The 18389-nt window shown below is 39.7% G+C and overlaps 2 protein-coding genes across 5 annotated transcripts in view; one reads left to right on the top strand and one right to left on the bottom strand.

Annotated features, from left to right (window-relative positions):
• Positions 1–5509, bottom strand: part of MAPK8 (mitogen-activated protein kinase 8) — a 46131-nt gene extending 40622 nt beyond the window's left edge. For all 4 annotated transcript variants that reach the window (XM_072039568.1, XM_027459983.3, XM_027459984.3 and 1 more), the window contains exon 1: positions 5375–5509. The gene's annotated coding sequence lies outside the window, so the exon portion shown is untranslated. The remainder of the gene's footprint in view (positions 1–5374) is intronic.
• Positions 5510–13816: 8307 nt separating this feature from the next.
• The window catches only part of FRMPD2 (FERM and PDZ domain containing 2), a 73256-nt gene continuing 68683 nt past the window's right edge, over positions 13817–18389 (top strand). Inside the window, exon 1 of the mRNA XM_072039557.1 lies at positions 13817–14025. The gene's annotated coding sequence lies outside the window, so the exon portion shown is untranslated. The remainder of the gene's footprint in view (positions 14026–18389) is intronic.

Below are 18389 nucleotides of genomic sequence, written 5' to 3'. Positions count from 1 at the left end.
CCCCATGTCTCCCCAGGCTGCAGACCCCATCCCTCTGCTGGCCCAGGTGCCCCAGCCCCCCACCCTCTGAGCCCCTTGTTTCTCTAAGGGGTGTGTGCACATGTGTGTGTGATCTACCAGGCACTGCTACAGCTGGAGCATCACAACTGCCCCCAGATGAGAACAATTTCTTCCCATGCTGGCTAGCCAGGTTCTGTAATTAGCCTTCAGTGCTGCCTCCTGGTCAGCTCCGCCTCTAGCAGGAGGCCCAGTCCTTCTGCAGAAGTTGTTCCCCCACCAGCTGCTCCCCAAACAGAGCAGAATAATTCTTGTCAGTTTATGCACCGATGTACATATGGCCCCATACATTCACAGAGCTGGGCATCTCCGTGACTTTGAGATCACAGCAAGGAACGTGATAGCAAATGACTGCTTTTCTCATTTCACTGCAAACAAAACCAGACTGGAGACAGCTGAGTTGTTCAGAAGACTGGGATACAAGGCAAATATTTAAGAAGGAACTACCCAGACTACAATGAGTAGGACACGCAGTTCAGCCACCGTTTATAGTTAAGAGTAAATATTGAGTTAAGATATTTTCCTGCATGCTTTTAAGATCTACAGTTTAAAAAAAAAATAATCTTGGTAAAACATCAACATAATTAAGTGACCAGAGTTGTCAGAGGTTTTGTTTTTTAAATACTCCGCATCCATAATGACAGGAAATAGGCTTTGCAGCAGTACTGTAGAATTGGCATTTTCTCTTTTTGTTTATTTGAAGTGCATGTACATGAGCACATATACAGTATTTGCTTTGTTTGCAACACAGATGACCACTGAAGTACATTTTCTGCCAGTCACCACGTAGCATTAGTCTACAAGATCCAACTGAGAAGGATTAATAAGCATCCCGTCTGTTCACACATCAAGCAGCATTTATCCAACAATAAAAGTGACAATATGGACAACAACTATGAGGTTTATTTTGGTATCAAGCTTACAGGCAAACAGTTTGGACAGAAAAAGAACCAAGGATAAGTTTTTAACCACTTAGGGAAAAGAACATCTGAAGTTGAGAACAAGTGTATTGCTATTACTTATAAGCTTGGTACACCATGATCATCATCTCTTCACACACAAATCAAGACCACCACCCTTTAAAAACCTCCAAAATATTTTACAAAATGATGAACCATTAAGATAACAGTACTCTCTGAACACAGGTGGTTGGGCAGTTCTCCTCTTTGTGAAGGAGATCTGTTACAGGCCAGCACTGACTCAGATCACGTTGATGCTGTCAGCTCCAGCCTCTTGGAGGAGTTCTCACCCAAAGCCTGCAAAAAGCTCTAGCAGAAGCAAACTGTGGTGCACCATTGGCTGTTCTGGAAATAAATGGTGAGATTAAGTATTCCTTATGCTATGTAAGTCTAGAAAAGTCTTCTAGTGTACAAAAGGAGTCTTGCTACCATGTGCTTGGTGCATTCATTGAGCTAATATCAATTTTTACTTCAACTAAGGAGAATTTTAAAAGGATGTGACAGTTCTGGTTGATTTTGATTTAGCACTTCAAGAAACAATTCCCCTTAACTGAAGGGTACATTATACCTAACTACAGTTATTACTGTTTATTTCCATTAAATTTCAAGGCAATGTACTAGCAACGTACTCCACCCATCACCAAGTCCTGACCTCCGAACCATCTTCAAATTCTTCTGACAGTACATTTCTTAAGAAGTATCAGTCACAATTGAGCAAGGCTGCTGATTTCCCACAGGATAAACTTATACATGTATGCATGAATAGCACTAAAATTCCACTCAACATTTGATAGATACAAACATCTTGGGAAACTACTCAGTGACCTACACCTGGAGTTCCACATTTGGAATAAAAAGTGGGACAGAAAAGGAGTAGGGCATTTCAGATAAGCAAAAAAAAAAAAAAAAAACAACCCTAAAGGTTAGATGCTATGTGTTCTTGAAAATAATACAATCGGTTAAGTAAGCAGTTGTATTCATATGTTCACCACCTAGCAGGTACTCTTCCCCAGTTTCTTCTGGCCTCCACAGTGCGTTCAGTCAAAATAAGCAGGTTGTTCAGCATACTTTTAGGTAACATCAGCAGAAGAGTCAGTCTGCACACATCTTTGAAGAAGCACTTCTCAACACACAAGAGGTCCATCCCCTTGCACTGCTTTAGTCTTTTAGCAACTGCTACTTAACCTGTGAACCCTCATGCATGTGCATAACTGAGAGCAACCCCTGCTTCAGCAGCCTCCTTGTCTTTCTACCTCATAACAGCATAGTTGTTTGTTTAGACACATACAGGAATTAATCAAGCTGAAAAATAGTCCACAAGGAAGATTTTTTTCAGCTATAATCAGTTAGTTCCCTGATCTATTTTACCACAACAGCTGGCAATGAGGAACAGCAGGGAAAGAGATCGCTTAAGCAAGATAGCCACTGAACATGGAACTATGGATGTGATAGAAATATAAACACTTAAAATTGCCTTGAAAGCAAGGGTTTTATCAGCCAGTTATCTTTCACTGATGCTGAAGTAACTGTTTCAAAAAAAATAAAAATAAAACAACTTACACAAATAAAACATTCACTTATTTTGATACAAATATGCCATGGAGCAATGCCTCTTCAAATTTAGTTCACCTGTTAACAAGGACAGCCAAAAGGGCCTTTATCAAGTTTAAAAGCAAATTTGTCTCTGTTTAAACAAGGAGATTCTTAAAAGATTTGAAAACTATGTGTTCAGATGCTTAATTCAGCAGAGTAAAAGTTATTTATCAAAATCCATGTCCAAGCTGTGATGAACTTCTCAGCAGGTAAACAGCACAAGTAGTTTAAACTGAATTTTTAAAGAGATTTCAAAAACCAAGACATTGTACATATTGTAAACAGATGTCTGTTTCGGCAGGTTTTGAATGAAGAACTAGGGTTTTTTTAAAGAAAACATTCATAGCAACAAAATATATTGTCTTTATTAAAAACTTACAATCAAAATCAGATCAGTCTAAATCACAAAGAAATACAGCAATGAATATTATATATATACACTAAATACATTAGAAAAAAAAAATCTATGCATTCACAGAGAGCATGTTTTTCCCCCCATGGATCGAGCGGAGAGAGAAAATAGCATACCATGCTTTTCTGTAGAGTATCAAGAAGGTCACTTTTATTATTAGTCCAGAGCCCTGGATCAAACCTCAGAAACAAAGAGCTAAGCACGTTCTTTCTATGCATCTTTTACACAATAAGCAGTCAGTCTAGGCAGTTGAGGAACAAGAGATAAAAAAGTCAAAGAAAATATACAGGGAACAAATTAAATCTCATTAACATTAAATCTCAGATACTACCCCATTATGTCATGGTTTAAAAATAAATTAACAGAGACAAAACAACTAGAAGAAATAACCATCATTTCAGGAAAGTAGCAAGCAGAAGATTAAGTCACTGAAATCCCAAACACTTGTTTATTTCCTTATTTGTGTAACAACCAGACAAGATAACAAGGTAACCTAGAGAATTTGCAACAGGTGGGTTACAAGTTAAAACATGGAAGCCACACACAAAGGGCAACTCTCCCACCTAGGACCAGCAGTCCCAAACCACACAACTCAAACCCACACCAGATCATTTTTCTCTGGTTTCTGACCTAGAAGCCTCCACAAAATACATGGTGCTCTGCAAGATGACTCAATGCTTCTAGAGACCATTGGCCCAAAATGCTTGGGAAACTGAAGACCCCGCACAGGAGCACCTCATTAAAATCCTTTTTTCAGAGTTCAGACAACAGCTCCATGCAGCCAGCTTTATGTATACTCTGAAACGCTGGATTAGTTTTGTTTAGTAGATGTTTGATTCTTCCTTTCCCTATCATTTCCCTAGTATTTCTATCAAAGCATCTGAGCATTCAAACATTGGAGGAAGAAAGAGAGAATGTAAGACAAAAATGACAGCAAAGAAGGGAAAATGATGGGGATGCATCACCACTCTACCACCTAACCAGTCTGTGCTACACATCTTTGAACGCCCATGGGGGAAAGGCAAGACGGCTGCCCTCCCCAGACTGAGGTCATAGAATGGGACCATTTGAAATTCAGTTAATTTTTCCTTATTACTACTGGAAGAGCTAAGAGTTTCCCTTCATTACGCACAAGGAACGTGCTCAAATCAGTGAGCTCTTTTGGACAGTATTCCGAACTAGATTTGTCCCAGTTTCTCTTCATGTAACATTTTGAGCCATTTCAAAATTATCTAATATACCAATAAACCTGCAAGTGCATAGACCAAGTCAGAGGCATTTCAAATACCGTTTTGCCCTAGAGATGCCAACAAATGCACTTTTAAAAGTGAGGTTGGGTCTCCTGTGAACTGAGGCCATCACTAGTTAAGTCTCCACACCTGTAAACAAAACCCAGCTGTGAGAGAAGCATGCTAAATGCCATGTGCACATGCCCCAGGGCAAGCAATAAGTTCCTTCCAGGAAGATGCATAACACTCTTTGTGTTTATATTATCAGATAGGCCAAACCATGGAGGGTTTGGGGATTGTCTGAAAGACCTCAGCAATCCCATTGCTATATGATAGTGTTTTTTGAATTTCAGTATTTGTTCAAATCCATTTCAGTAGCTGGGGGAACAAAATAATCAAGTGGGACTTGTGTTTGTAAATTGGTCAAGCTCCACTGATGGAGCCACTCCGGAGCAAAGCCTCAAGAACCAGGCTGTGGGAGTAAAACTGGATGCTGCCAGCAACACTGAGAAACCAAGACGCAAGTCAAAATTTGCAACGGGACTGCTCGGTCCTTTTACCAGAAAGATGAAAAGGCGAATCAAAGACGCTGCCCACCTGCCCCAAGCCCTTACAGCCGGAGCAGTTACCCCACGCCAGAAGCGCATTTTCAGCTTCCAGAGGCGTTTTCAAAGCAAGGTCACGGCAGTTCACCCCGGAGGCGGCTGACACACGGCTGCACGCCCCCTTCCTCGCCCGCAGCCCCTCCGCCGAGGGCCGGGGCTGGGAGCAGAGGCCGCACGGGCCGTGCCGGTGCCCCCCGCTCCGGGGGAAGCAGGAGGAGGAGCCCACAGCCCCTCCTGGCACACCAACAAAGAGGCCCCGCCATTACCCGCCCGGCCCCCCCCGGCCCCGCCGCACCGAGCCCAGCGGGGAACCCCCCGACAGCGGGGAGACACCGGGAGCCCCCCGGGCCGGCCCGGCCCCTCCGCTCCGCTCCCTCCCGGCCCGCTGCGACCGCTCGGGGCCGTAAACAAAGCACCGGGCCCGGCGGGGCCGCTCCCCGCGCCCCGCCCCGCCTCGGCCCCGCTGCCCCCACCCCGTCCCCAGCCCCACGGGGGCCACGGCCCCGGCCCCGCGCTCACCGCCTCCCGCCGCCGCCTCCTGCCTCGGCCGCTGAGTAATGAGCCGGGGCCGGGCCGCGCACTCAGCGCCGCGCTCCGCCCGCCGCGGCTGTGGCTGCGGCTGCGGCTGCCCGCCCCCTCTGCCCGCCCCCTCCGCTCGCCCCGCCCGTGGGCACGGGCCCCGCCGCTGCCGGGCCGCCCCCTTCCGGGCACGGAGCCCTGTGGGCGGCCCGGGGACGGGGGGACGGGGGTCGGGTGTCCTCCCGGAGCCGCTCCGTGCCTTGCATCCGCCCTCCCGCCCCGCTGCCAGAAGCGGGCGCCTTGCAGGTGGGCGCCTTCGTGCCCCGGCAGCCGCCCTCCTGCGCTCCTCGGCATCCTCTCCGGCTCGGCAGCCCCGGCCTGCCAGCGCTTGGTGTCCTCGCTGGGCGGCTGGGGGCTGGGACGTGCTCTTGGTCTGCAGCTGGCCTGGCACTGCCTTTTCTGTAAACCTTCAGTGCCTCGTTGTGAGATTTGGAGTTATTCATTACCGCTGCCTTTGGCTGTTGGCACCTGATGTGCATACTGTTTTTTCAATGTTTTGTTTGGTTTCTTTCTTCCTTTCTCTTTCCTTCTTCCTTCTTCCTGCTTCTTTTCTTCTTCCACAAATGTTCAGAGACGACACAAGGCTTCTCAATGCTTCAGAGCCATGTCAGTACACTTGAAGCAAGCTTTCATACATTGACACCACGTAGTACAAAAAGAAATTATGAGCAGTATTCCAAAACATAAAATCTTCCACATAGGCACAGGGCACAGTAAAACGGACATTTCACGTCTTACACTTTGCCAAACATTTGAATGGTTTATGCCACATTTTTGAAGATGGCACATATTACAGTGAGATGGTTGCTGCTAGCAGCTTTTGTCGTTCCACATGGTAGTAATAGGCATGGATTTGGATATACTAAAGACCTGCCTCAGAAATTTCATCTACTATCATGATGTTAAAAGCTTCAGTTCCAGAGAGCTGTTCACATACTACTACTCATATGCCCACTTTATAGAAATCTTTGTACTCTCCACCCTTAAAATTCTCCATTTAAGCGAGCCCATTTCCACTCCATACACTAAAGTGGTTCTTTTACAGTTCCCCACAGACATATACACAATGGTTTACAGGAAAACAAAACAAAACAAAAAACAAACAAACACACAGAACTGTTGCTCAGAGTCTACCCCCAAGCCTTTCTAGATCCCATTAGGCTCTAAGCGTGTTTCCAAGACTGACAGTCTCTCCCACCTCACCTCTGATCACTTCCACGGGACAGTCCCAGAACTGAATTAGCCAGTGTTCAGGCTTGAGAGTTCACCTTGCCGAAGTATGTTAGATCACAGTCAGACATTGCATTCCCTACCATGCTTATGTGTGCCAGTGGCAAAACTCAGCTAGCAGAAGGGGCAACATGAATCCCCAAGACACACTGCAGGCAAAATTTAATCTGGGTAGGTCATATCCATCTTCACCAGCAGATAGATTAGCCCTGCTGATTTTGGCTGATGCAGGTTGTGGTACCTTCACACGATTCTGTTGGTGAGAAGACCTCTGGTGTTAACCATTGGTCTCTTCACTGAAAGAAACCAATGGGGTTCTGGCAGCACGGTTATCTGCAACAAGGCTTCTGGCCTTACAGATGATCCGTACCCTTGCTATTTATCTGTACCCTTACTATTTATCTTTTGGGGAGAGTTATTGCTCCTGATCATCCTACTCGAGGTAAGACTGTATAAAGATTTGCAAGGACAGAAGGATAACAGTCCCTTTAAAGTAAAAAATGGTGTTTTGCTTAGAATCTAGGTTTGTCACATTTATTTTCCAGAGCATAATCTAATTCTCATTAAGATTTTACAGTTTTCAAAGTTGGCACTTCTAAACAGAGATGTATTTCTAAGCAACTTTTTAAGTCCCCAGTTAAGGTGTCCAAGCAGCATTAGTCATGTATTTGGACTGCTGCTTTAAAATACACCGCTTTTGAGTGTCTAATAAATATTTTGATAGAAAAGCAGTGCCAGAAAACTCTGAATTATGTCAAAACACAGCAAGCTTTCTCACTCCTATACATTGGAATCACAGTATATTTATGAACATCATATTGAAATATCTGGATTCAGCAGTCATGAAATTGCATTAGGGATGTAGTTTTGTCATTTCTGAGTATTTTCATTAAGTTCTTATCAATTACCACATTCTTGGTAGTGAACACTGTTTTAACATATCAATGCTTATAAACTGCAAAGCAAACATAATTCATGTAGAAATCTCTGCTGTCAAAGCAATGGACCTGAGTTATCTGACCCAACTTTCAATTATCAAAATATCAAAAATTAGAAACTATAGCATCAAATAACAGTACAAAGCTATACAAAATCCCCCTTTTCACCCATAGAACTTCAGTATTAAGGAAAAATGATTTACTTTTGTACCAAAAATGAATAGCATAATACACATAGTAACCCAACAGGCTTCAGCTGAGTGGGATTGTAGTGAACAGATACAACGTGGCAACTCCTTAAACAACAATAGCTGCTTTGCAAGCAAATATTTGATTATGCCTGCAGTCATTTTAGACAAGCTGAAAATAGAAACAAGATATTCTAGGCATGAGTTGTAACTACAAGATAGCAACATTTAGACAAACAGGTAAAGAACTGCATGTACGGATTTTTTGAAAGATTTTTTCAGTCATCTATTTAAAGATATTTCTTTGTATGAATGAACCACCTAGCATTTCTTAAGCAATTTTCAATAGATTGCATTACAAGAAGTTGAATTTCATTGGACTTCTCAGCCTGAACCACCTGTGCAAACATGCAGCCGCTGTAATTCTATCATTTATTTATTTTAAACATTTATATATCATCATCACACAGACACCTAGATATCTTGCAGCGGTGCAGCCTGTCTGTTGGAAATGAACAAAAGAAATCCTCTCTGTGCCTTACCGATTTTCTCATCATGAAGAGATCGGCAGGGACTGTGGGTATTAGGGGTCAGTTTTTCCACACTAGCACTTGATAAGTCACAGCCAGGATCAACACCCATGTCCTCTTATGAAAATAAGTTGATAAATACTATTTTCTAAGGGAGACATATGTGGAAGCAAAGCTCAGACTTCCAAACATTTTAGAAAATTCCAGAAGTAATACAAATGCCTATGTGAAGTGAACAAAACAGTTTGGTAATATCTTTCAACATCTCTTTACTATTGGTTGTGGCACAAAAGTTGCATTTCATATGAGAAAGTGAAATGGAAATGTGCTAGAAACTAATTATAATCAAAAACCAAATTAACATAACACAGCCTGAAAAGTGTACAAAAAATGAACCAAGAATCACACATTCTAATTGTTGATAGCTTCATCAGACATTAAGATGTTTTAGTTTGATAACCATACAAATAAAAAGGAACCTAATAATAGAAACACTCTAATGGCTAGATTTTTTACTTAATTATGTCTTAAAAAGCAGCACAAAATCAACTTCAAGTAAGTAGGTGGAGGGAACTATTCCCTCTTTGAAGAGAACTAGAAACAGGCACTAATTGACAAAAGTTGTTTTATGGTTGAATTCTGACTATTAGCAAATAATCATTAATTGATATTAAGATTTTTTTAAAGTAGTAATGAAAATCAATTGAGCAGTTGCTGGCTTTGCCAAATGTAACAGAGGGAAAGCAGCCACCGCGGGGCACCATGTGACAGGTTATAAACGTGTCTGTGACGGTGGGACCGTGTTCGTGGGGATACTTCTGGGATACTTCAGCTCAGCCAAAGGGCCATTTCTGTGTGTCCAGTCAAGAAACCATGTGTTCTCTGAAATGTCATTAATCCCATTAACCCCTTCTCCACGGATCCTGCAAAGGTCCTCCTGAGCTGCCATAATTCCAGGAACAGTCTATTTATATGAGCTGGCGTACTGAGTAAATTGGCAGCAGAGTATGCACAATCAGGGAGGCATGCCCAGCCAACTGGAAACTGTTTATGGAGAGAAGTGGAGTTTAACCATTAGGAAACAGTGCTTATGGTATCACACAGTTCTACACACTGAACTAACACAGCACAGTGTTATATTTATATTACTAGTCAATTGAAATTTTGCATAGGCAAGCTTTCATATAATTTAGGAAAAGTTCTTGGGGTCTGGCATTATCTGAGGACAGCATTAGACAGCATTAGACAGTGGGTTCACTGGGCTGGGTTCTGGCATTATATTCTCTATGTCACAACTAAAAATATATTTTGGCACTTCAGCTGTTGTAGGAAAAAAAAAAATCACTCAGTAAGTAAAGTGTTAATCTGCAACACACAAGTATATCTGAATGTAGGCAGGCTTCATTGTGGTGGCCAAGAACAAACTAAAGAGAGAATCTCTTTTCCAAGATATATATATACATATTTTTTCCTTATAACAATGTCACTGCTGGATAAAATATCTATTTTAAATGAATCATGGTGTACACACAGGTAATTCCATCACCATATTCCAGAAACCTTTAAAGAAGTTTCACTCTTTCTGTTCCTCAGATTAATGCTATGAAGTTACAGTTCTTATTTAGTGAGTGACTCAATTACAGTCTGTAAACTTTTGGCCATTAAAAGATGCCAGCTTGTATCTTTTATCATGAAGCACTTGGTTCGTACCCTCTCTTCTTGTATCCTAGAAAGATGCATTGAAAGACATACCACAGGAATACTGCCTAGCATTGAATTACTTATGGGATCAGCAGAGCAGCAATCAGGTATTATAAACATCAGCTACTTGTTCAATCATGTTTTATTGCCTCACATCATATCTCAAAAGCAGTGAAAGAAGCAAGAAGAAATTAAACAGCTCATATTAAAAAATGAGGTTTGAATTGGGTCTCGTCTCATAGAATTTTCTGAAGATTTAGAAACTCTCAGGGGTTTGATGCAGCCTTTGCCAACTATTGTTCTTAAGGTAAACCAGTTACTGTCACCAGTGGCAGATAAGAATTGAATTATGCTGTCTTCCTGCCCCCTTCAAATACAAATTTAAAAAACACCTTCCTCCATTCTCAGTGTAGGTTTTTTTTTCTTTTTTTTTTTTTTTTTTTTTTCATTTACTTATGAATTATTTCGTAGACAGAGCCAGAGTGTTCAGATATGTTTGTTCAGATATTAACTTGTAATTAACTTCCTTACTTAGATCCTTGCTTACATACTGACTCCTTTTTTTTTCTTCACAACTGAGATCAGGGCACACAAATCAGACCTGGTGTCTCATGAAGACTCTGATGTGAAATACCTGGCTGCAGAGACCTGAACAAGAGCACAGACTCACATCCCTCTACTACTTTGCTAACCTAAATATAGATGACTGGACCTATTCCAATCTGCTTAGAAAGCACATGGAAACAAATCTTTAACTGTCTATATTGAGTACAGGGATGATGCATGGAAGTTCCTTGTCAGAAGTAGTAAAATTCTGTTATATGACTATGAGCAGACTTGAAACAAAAAGGGAGATTTTTTGGAAGGTGCAAGTGATCTCCATTTAGCTCTGACCACTCAAGCAGTTTGTGGTCCACTCCGTGGGACTCTGAACTAAAAACTGTTAAAACTTAACAAAAGTACCATGAGTCTTCTCTGTTTAATAGAAACACCATGCCTGACCTGTCACTGCAGTTTTGACAGCCTGTTTCTACCACCATCAGCTGAAAAGTAAATAACAATCCTCACCTTTATGTAAACTTTAAGAGCTTCCCACACTTCAGCTTCTGTGGGATGAAAAGGCATTAATGTCAGAGAATAATTGGATTCTAATCCTTGCCAGTTCTCAGAAAGCTAGACAGAACATAAGGGAGATCCTAAGCCTCCATCCAGCAGTTCCTTCACTGAGCTAAATAGTCTTTCATCTTGTTAGCCTTCTTTCATAGCACTCCAGTTACATAAACTTTGCCACAATCACATACATGTCACCTGTATACAGTAATGGATTCAATAGGCGAACCAAATTAATTCAAATGAAGCTCCCATATTGTCTGCTTTGAGTTTATGAGTCTGAAATACCACTTTGGTTCAGACCAGTACAAGGTGAGTAATTTCCCCAAATGCTTATTTTCAATGACTATTTAGAATCAAGAAGGAACCAAGGGTAGGAATTTGGTTTCATGAATCCGGAACAATTGCTTACATCAACAGAACTATGACAGTTTTCCATCAGTGTTGATCAGTCAGAATCAGGCCCATGTTTTCACAAGAAGAATGGTTGAGTCTTTTCTTAAAGTGATGGATGAGAAATTATTTAGCCATTTTGATTAGTTAATCAAATCAACATTTGTACCTGACTTAATGGGAGCATATTCACATAACACGTTGTTTCTAGCAAAATGATTCAACAAGCCACATGCCCTATTAACTCTACAAAAAGCATCATACACGCATCTACTTAAATAAAATTGGGTAGCTACAAATGCATCAGTGAAGGGACATAAAAAGATGAATGATGTGCCCAGTGCAAGAGTTCAGCAAAATGAATGTTTCTGTGATGTTTTGAATAAGGCAATATTGTATTTGTCACTGTCAGAAGAGAGGGATTTGCAGCAATTGAGATATGACGTGATGAAAGCCTGAATAAATGTTGTTTATAGATAGATACAGAAGACCACAGCTTGTAAGTTTTATTCAAAAGCACATGTCAAGGTCCAGATGCAGTGAAAGAGTTGACTCAGGAAGAAGACCAAAATGAGATGAATCACAGGATATGTGCTTGGGATAACAGTGGTATCATTCATGGTGACTAAGAAAGAAAAAAGGAGTGAGAAATAAGGAAATGAGTGCTAACTTTATGGGTGCTAATTCTGGCCATATTGAACTTAAATTACCAGTTGTATGAAGACAGGCAAAGAGGTAATCCAAGCTGGACATGAAGCGAGAACTGTAAAGTGGAAACATCTGTGAGGCACTGGCATTAAGGTGGTAGCTGAAATTGGATTTGCAAATCACATTGCTCAGGGAAAAAGGGAGAAAGAATAAATAGATTCAGCTTTGTGGAATGCTTATACCAAGCTGGCAGGAGAAAGTGAAGTATCCTCCAGCTACTGCCCAGAAGAACACTTTTGATGGACAAGAATCAGGAGTGGAGACAATGAGAGTCCAAGGCAAGATAAGACATAAATAACATGGCTGAGTGTCAGCTGATAAATCAGACAGAATGAGGATCTAGTGTAATGATGACTTCAGCTGCTGATGGCAAAATAATCTTGACTTGTGCCTACCAGACACGGAGATCAAAAGAGATGGTTGGTTGTCTGATCTGAATTTTTTTTGATGTAGCTTTTGACCTTTTGTGTGTTACCACATTTTCTGCTCTGCCATCAAACTTTTGAGTGTCACTTTTAAAAATAAGATGCTGTCTGCTCTATCTGGATTTTAATGTTACCTTAGAAGTAGATATTTGACATTACAATACGTAATACAGATTTTGATCATTTCTTCTGACTTTTTTTTACCATTTGGAAGTAAATGAATGAACAAATTTAGACTTTTTAGAGGCAGAGGGATTTCTATTTAGCTCAAACCAGAAGATAACTGTTTTGAAGACTGAAGGAATAAAACAGAACGCCAAGAGAAAGAGAATTGAGAAGATTGGAGGAGCACTTAATATGAAGAGCTTCTTGAATAAGTCCAACAAAAATTTTGCTAAGGTATTTTTTCCACTTTCTTATGCTCAGTTCACAGTTCAGAGTAGCCCTGCAGCACCCCACAAGCTCCTTTTGCTCTGCTCTGGGCAGAGCTACACCTTGCCATAATTAAACTTTTTTTTTTTTTTTTTTTTTTTTCAGATGGATCAATGTAAAACAAACAAACAAAAAGGCTTCTTTCATATTATTATTATTATTATTATTATTATTATTATTATTATTATTATTATTATTATTATTATTATTATTATTATTATTATTATTATTATTATTATTATTATTATTATTTTCTGCCAGGCAAACCCATCAAAATCCTATTTACATTGTTGATTCAGTCTGAAGGATTTTGCTGCTCACAGAAGACACACTCACCCCCTTAGCCCATCGGTCTGTGCTTTGGTGTATTCCTTCTGTCTGGATTGGCAGGGGGCAGAAAGTGACATCAGTCTACAGGGCTTTAGATGTAAGGCTCCCATGTGCGTCAGGTAATCCAATTGAGTTCTTACATGTCGACAGACCCAGAGACTTATACTGAGCCACTTCCTAAAAGCTGACTCTATTACCTGGCGAGTGAACTATTGGGGAAAAAAAAAAAAGAGCGGAAAGAGTGTAAACAGCTTCAGCAGCCATGACGTTGCCTTCAACTTCAGACCAAGAGCTGCTAGGCTGGGCTTGCAAGCAAGAGAAGGAACTTTATTGCTTTCTGGCTTAGCCACCACTTGCCACACCACACGGTGCTTAGTTACAGGGTATAAACAAAAGCAGTAGAAGGAGAAGAAAGAAAGAGAGAGAGGGAGAAAGAGCAAAAGACAGAAAGAGAAAGAAAGAGAGCAAGACAGAAGCCAAGAAACAGAAGTCTCATATATGATTACTGTGAAGTTTACAACTATGAAGATCTAAATCATCAGTATTGGACAAAAATACAGAAGATTTCAGACCATTCTGGATGCAGCATCTGTCCAACTTGTACAGGTAGGTTCTTATGTATTTCACTTTATTGCATTATCAATTTAATAAGTATTAAAGCATTCATCTTCTTACTTTGTAAAGCGGTATCTAATATTTGCCCTGTTTTGTTTTTTCATTGCTTTTATTATAATAATAAAGTTTATTGCTTATTTCATTTCCCTCAAGTCATCAACTAATTCCAGTTAGGAGGATGCTTGCCTGTATTAAAAGCAGTAATACAGGGTTGGTCAGATTTTGCTCTAGCATACCGGTGCTCAGCCCCTCCTGCCTTCTCCTGGGGTTAGAGACATTCACGTGTGGCAGAATTTCATTCATAAAAGTACAGAGTTCCTCAGCCTGGTTTTTGTTTGTTTGTTTTTTATTATTGTTATTTTCTATTGAGGGTTAAGGAATACATGTAGAAGAGGCTAAATCATTACTGCTCTTCTGGCGGGGATGAGTCTTCTTTTGTATAACACAGCTTACGTGATTCTGGAAAAAAATCATTTTAATATGTTTTTTATTTGTGGATTTATACTGATTACTATTTTTTTTAAAGTAGCACTCAACCCTCTACCCCAGAAAGATATGTTTCTGGTAGTTACAACCTAGGAGTAAAAAATTTTAGTTAAGAAACTGGTTTCCTCATTTCTTTTCTACTATTCTCTACTGTGTTCTTAGGCAAGCACCTTTGTAACAGTTTGCAGCTTCTAAAATAGAAGCAACCTTATTTTATGGAAGTTTTAGCATATGCCTTGCAAAGATAACTGATTTAGAAATGTTAGATGGAAATTCCAAAGGACTAAAAATACTGTTTACATCTAAAATGTAGATAGAAAACCATATCATCCACAGTGATATGGTAAAAGAAGGCTCTGAGACTTTCTCAAGTGATAGAGCCAGTTGGCAGTAACATCAAGATCAGAAGGTTTGGCTATCTCTTTACTGCAAACAAACATTCAAATGTGACACTTTAAGGACCCCAAAACTAGCTTTAGATTACCTGTCGAGAATTGCATAATGCTTAAAAAAGGGCATAAGGCAATATACACAGAAGAAAAATACTATGATGTTGAGTTCTGCTGTCCTACTATTTCTGGCACTGCAGCAGCAGACAGCTTTGAAGCTTTAGGCATTAGAGCATTATAATGTAGACAGCATTGGATTCAGTTCTAGGCCACCAGTGAATTACGCTTTCTTGTAAAATGAAGTTTTTATGAAAGGTGCATGGAAAAAATAAAGAAATGGCAGCACTACTCTATCACAAATAGATATCCTGTGAGGTCCTCAGGGTTTGACGTCAGCCAGGGTGGAGGCGATAGATTGTATAAGTTTAGCTAGAACAAACATTAGCACCACTTTCCTTTGAATGCAGGTATCCAGTGAGATGTTTCTATGCATTTCTATTGAAAGAGTATCTATTTACATACTGACTGCAAACAGTATAACATTCTCTGAAATTTATAGTTAGGCTCCCTTTGAAATAAAGAAGAAATTGCAATTTGGGCCTGTAAGCCTGATTCAGTAGGACGGCAATTTTTTCTACATTTTCCTTTGGCACCAATAACATTGGGGTGGCACTATGTCTAAGAGGAACAATGGCCATAGATCTTGTAACAAAGCCAAATCTTTTTAACTCCCTGGGCTGTGATAAGTTTGTGGTTTCCTAGCAATGAAATTTGGCTCTTTTCAGAAATTATTTTTATCCCCCTGAAGTGCCAAATACTTTTTAATAGTCTGTTTAATTTTCCTATTGATTAAAATGTATGCTTCCAGAAAGGAAATGAAATAAACTAATTTTACATAAAAGGGTGAAAATATATAATGAATGCTGTATCAATACAGCTATAACTTCTGTGGCATAGTATCACTAACAAAGTTGTGCTTTAGCAACAAGGCAACTCCCTTACTTACTTATCAGTGTTTACAGATTTGGCTCCGCCTATCTACTTTATTTGAACAGAATCTTTTAATATTAAGTGTTTATTCAAATTACAAACCCATAAATTTCAATCCTGCATTTCAGAGAGTTGAATTTCTTACTGAATGGAATTCATCGTTCTGATATGAAGAACTCAGTATATTCTCTCCACAATAATAATTGAACAGTGAGTCAGAGGACAAAATTTGCATATGGAACATATGTGAATAAATCAGTTTATGACTGAAATTAATTTTAAACTCGATCTTTCGATTTTTTTTTTCAAAAAAATCTTTTCAAAATTCTTCAAAAATCTTTTCAAGATCTTTTCAAAAATATTCTCATTTTAGTCTTTTCCAACTTTTGATGTAGCTAAAATGTATTCACACTTTATAGACAAGCAGCATACAGTAGGCTGTACTTAAGCAAAGTAATTAGCAGTTATTCATCTTTTGTCATGTTTATATTACCATGTAAAACCTATGTTAACGTGTTGTTGTGGATGATAGCATAAATCAATAATTGGTTTTAAATATATTGAAGGGTTACTGCAGTGGTCCTACCATGCACTATGTGCACAAGAAACTCAGTGTTTAAGATAGACATTAAAATCTTTGAAGTACACAGTAAGAGCATCTAGTCTCCCTAGACTCTTTCCTGTTTTGTTTCTCTAAAATATTCATGTATTTATGATTAAGACATTACATTTATTTTCAATGCAGTTTTTCTGTATTTCCCCTGTGATTATCAGTAACAGTCATTAGTTTGGTGATAGCAAAAACATTTCCTTAATTCAATTTTAACTGCATTTTAATATATTTTCTGTTTGTTGATTTACATGGGTTTTCAATTTTAAATATTATAGATGAATAGTACCTATAAAAACAATATATTTAGTTGTCATCTCTTAGTAAATCATTTCTATGTTATATTTTTTGGTAAGCATATATTTGTCTCATAAGAGTGCTGCTCTTCAAGCACAAAACGTAGCCTGGAGTATTAAACCAGAGCTGTCATTGATGCAACAGATGGAGTGAGGCATGATCAAAAGCTCACAGCACTTTTGACGTGGTCACTGTAAGACAGCTACAGACTTAAGTGATCTTCTTTCCTCTGTAGCCAATTGCACATTACTGCATTATGGATTGTTATGTATTGGATGCAAAATAAAACCAGGTTAGGGTTCTCATTGGCAGACAGGTCCCAGCTTTTAGTGTCTCTTCAGTACCTCCTGGTTACCTAGTCTTAGTTGTCCTGGAGGCTGACACCTCTCAAATTCTCAAATTGCCTATATAGCACAGCAGATTACAGGGTGTGGACTTTTTTTTTTTAAGAAGCAGAGAACTTGCTGCCTTGAGGAACAAAAGACTGGGATCCTCATGAAAACCATTCATTTAACAGTACTTAAGTTTTATACTCTTGAGTGGGGCAAAATTATTTTACTTATCCCAAACTTGTCTCCATGAGCCCTACGCAGACCCAGAACTGGTTTAATATACATTCTGTGCAGTTATCTTGTGCCATTATAGAAAGCAAGCCTTATTTTCCCATCTTGGTCCAGAAATGATTCTCTACACCAAACATTTAACCTATATGCACACTAGGATAATTTTCTCATTTCAAAAACATTTCTACACTCACATTTATAACTACATATTTAAGTGCATAAAGGACTATGAAGAAAGATCAGGTAGGAATATTCCTATCTTATGGAACGCAGAGCAGTGATTCTAGCCTTGGTTCAAGACCCTGCCACCATGGCAGTGAGGTGACTTGGGGGAGGCAGAGGCAGCAGGATGGATGATTGCTGCATTTGTTCCTTCTGCAGCTGTGGCTACAGAAGTGGTTCTGCCTTCATCATGCCACACCACTGCACTGCTAGGCTCAGGACACACTATTCATGAATTCTGCAAACTTACACTGATGATTTCAAAACTATAACTCAACCCAAATGTTAACGTAGGGCCTATTATTAATCCCCCTAATTCTGTATTCCAGGTTTGATTTATTGCACAGCAAGTCCTGAGATGGGTTGCAAGGACCTTCCTCTGTGTATTTGGAACACTTGACATTTACAAAACTTGCCCTTAGTCAAATATTATTTGTCTTTTAATTTGCTTTCAGTCTTCAGTTAATATTCAGTCCCTCTTGAAGTTTCTAAACTCTTCTGTCATAGAGATGTAAAGATAGGAATTTATCACTGGATTTCTCTTAAACATAAGGCACTTCAAAAAGTGTTACCGTAAGGTATTAATCTTTGAGGGATGGAACCCCAGAGGCAAATGAAGAGCCAGGACAGATGCACTGCTTTTATCTAGGTCAGAGGCTTCACCTGGATGTGTCAGAGAATTTGTAGTATTTGCATAACTGAAATGGGATCGATTCTTAAAAATCAAGCTGTTTATTCCAAGTAGCAAATATAGAAACAATTTAGTTTTGAGAAATATGAACTGAATAGGTACATTTA

This window comes from Anas platyrhynchos, chromosome 6 (assembly GCF_047663525.1).
Source record: "Anas platyrhynchos isolate ZD024472 breed Pekin duck chromosome 6, IASCAAS_PekinDuck_T2T, whole genome shotgun sequence".
In the NCBI taxonomy this organism is placed as follows: domain Eukaryota; kingdom Metazoa; phylum Chordata; class Aves; order Anseriformes; family Anatidae; genus Anas; species Anas platyrhynchos.
The sequence above is the reverse complement of the archived record's forward strand: the minus strand, read 5'-3'. Positions and strand labels throughout refer to the sequence as shown.